This window comes from Bremia lactucae, linkage group LG14, assembly GCF_004359215.1.
Source record: "Bremia lactucae strain SF5 linkage group LG14, whole genome shotgun sequence".
In the NCBI taxonomy this organism is placed as follows: Eukaryota; Oomycota; class Peronosporomycetes; order Peronosporales; family Peronosporaceae; genus Bremia; species Bremia lactucae.
In genome coordinates, this window is record NC_090623.1 from 867,116 (window position 1) to 869,889 (window position 2,774).

The window sequence follows — 2,774 nt, forward strand, 5'->3', positions numbered from 1 at the left end:
GCAGAAGGATGACGACGGCGTTGACCGTATCATCTCTTATCAGTCCCGGCTTTTAAAAACCGCGGAACTGAATTACCCCGTGAATAACAAAAAGCTACTTTCAATAAAGAATGCTCGTGTCAAGTTTCTTGTGCCCGGACCCGAACCATCTGTTATTCAACGGACACGCATCACCACAGACCCCAATAACACACGAACGGCTCGCCTAGACCGCAAGATGGCTTACAAGACGATCGGAATTTAATTCGAAAGTCAAATACAACACGGGGAACCGAACATCTTGGCTGACACGGATCGCGCACACCAGACCTAAAGAAAAGCACCGGAAAGTGTGTCTAGTGCTAAAAGCGCAATTTCAGCCGTCAACGTTTGGAGTCATGAAGGCATACACGTGACAAGCTCATTAGCCTCTGACAAAAACGAGAGCTACAGTCAAAACGACCATTATCGCCTGCTGTTGGATCAGTTTGGTGGACAAAAGGTAATCCTTTCGTCGCACCTGAAAGCGAAGCTTAATCGCTTTAGCTACAGCGATGGTCTCTTATGGCATCAGCTGCCACCTTTAATCCCTTGAGAATCTATGCCCTTCATGACACAGATCTCAAGCTGATGATCCTTCACGAGCTCCATGATGCACCATCTAATGGGCACCTGGGACGTAAAAAGACATTCTTACGAGTGTCAGAGGAATTTTGGTGGCCACATCTATATAGATGGGTGGCCAACTATATTCGCTCTTGCGAACAGTGTCAGCGCATTAAGCCTGCACCGTCCAGCAGTGCGCCACTGAAGCCGCTACCGATTCCAACCAACTGTTGGAAGTCAGTAAGTCTGGACTTCATGTTTGGCATGCCGCCCGATCATAAGGGTCGGACAGGGCTAGTCGTCTTTGTAGACAGACTGAGCAAGATGGTGCATTTAGCACCATGTAAGACATCGATCACAGGCAAGGAGGCAGCTCTCTTGTTCCTGGATCATGTTTAAAGACTACACGGAATGGCCGAGTCCATAGTATCGGACCGGGATTCTACGATTTACGTCTGGTTTTTGGCGACATGTGTTCGAGCTGCTAGGTAGCAAGCTCCACATGTCGACCGCAGATCATCCCCAGACCGATGGCCAAACAGAACGTGCCAATCGGGTCGTGGCGGATGTCTTACGCACTATAGCAACTCCCAAAGAGTGGAGCAAGCAATTGCCCTTTGTGGAGTTCGCTATAAATAACAGTGTCCACGCCAGTACGGGTGAGACACCGTTTTATATTAACGGACTGCGCCATCCTCGGACGCCAGTCTCGTTTGTGCGCAGCCCGAGTCTTAGTGGGGGAGGGCCCCTCACTATGCTCGGTGCGAAAGAGGGACATAGTTTCGTCAATGCGACGATAACCCGCGAGGGTATCATGTCAACGACAGGAATTTGCCCCAGTGACCTTGCAAATTAGCAGCGGTCAATAAAATTACGTTCTATGACCGACCTCTTGGCGGTGTCATAGGCATTTATGATGCTAAAAGCGTGAGCGAGGCTCAACGCTTTGTGGATGAGCGATCAGCCATCACACGAAAAGTCCGTGACGCGATGGCAAGCGCACAGGACAAGCAAAAAGAATATGCGGACTGAAATGGTCGCAAAAATAATGAATGCTGTAGAGTGGGTGAAAAGGTACTATTAAGTACTGCTACCCTTCCTAAAAATGCAATTGCTGTACTACCTGGAGGTACTACGAAGTTGTAGCCGCGTTTCATTGGGCCCATTACGGTAGTAGACGAGGTTGGAGACCTAAATTAGAGGCTCACCCTTACGCTGTGTATAAAGCCTTCCGTATTTTACGAGGGTTGCTTGAAACGGTATGTAGACCCAAATGAGTTTACATACCCCCATCCGTCCAAGGAGACCGATGGTGACGCCGATTGTGAGTCGAGCGTCGCTCGGTTAAGAGGGACGGAGAAGGCGTAAATCTTACAGCCGACCGACTCCTATCACCACGAACAGGACTCGGAGAGCGAGGGACATCAGGCGCTCAAATATTTTAAAGGATAAATACGGATTATAGTTCTTAAGCGAGTAACGCAGATCCGTCACCATTATCTTCTTCAGAAGGTCCAAGCGAGTCTTCAGGCGTTGATTACCCTGACGAGGTTTTGCTTGGACATCAAAAAGATCCGAGGTCAAACGCAAGACTTGAGCCTTGAGATCCACAATACGTCGAAGGTAAGGCAGCTGCTAGTTTGTGGGTGAGATCGCCACTCCTATCGGACGCCACCTGCACTGATGGATGCGGGTGGGAATCAACGCTTCCGTGTTGAAATGTTTCTTGCCAGCGCTATGTGATGCAAAGGTATCTGATCCTTGTCCAATGGAGAGGATACCCGAAGAATTTCGCCTTTTGGGAACCGATCGATACCCTAAGTATTGATGTGCCCGGCTTGGTGGCTGCCTATGAAAAGGAGCACCAGCTGAGGCCTCTTCGCTAGTCTCAAATGGACTAGCAGAAGCAGCGTTTTGAGGAGAAACAGGGGTACATACCGCCCATGGTTTCTTTCACACGCAAGAGGGCGAAATTAATTCGCTGCGACCGCTGTTTTATCGCATCGGAATGCGGATGAATGCGGCGCGTGAATTCCGCCTCGTATTGGTCGGGCGCTTCATTTGAGTGTAACACGACCGGGATCGGGAAAACACGCCCAAGCGATTGACGCTGAGCCTTCCATGATTTAAATACTCCATAATATTTATGAGCGTCTAGAAGAGCGCGCTCTAGAAGCAACGCTCTTGGC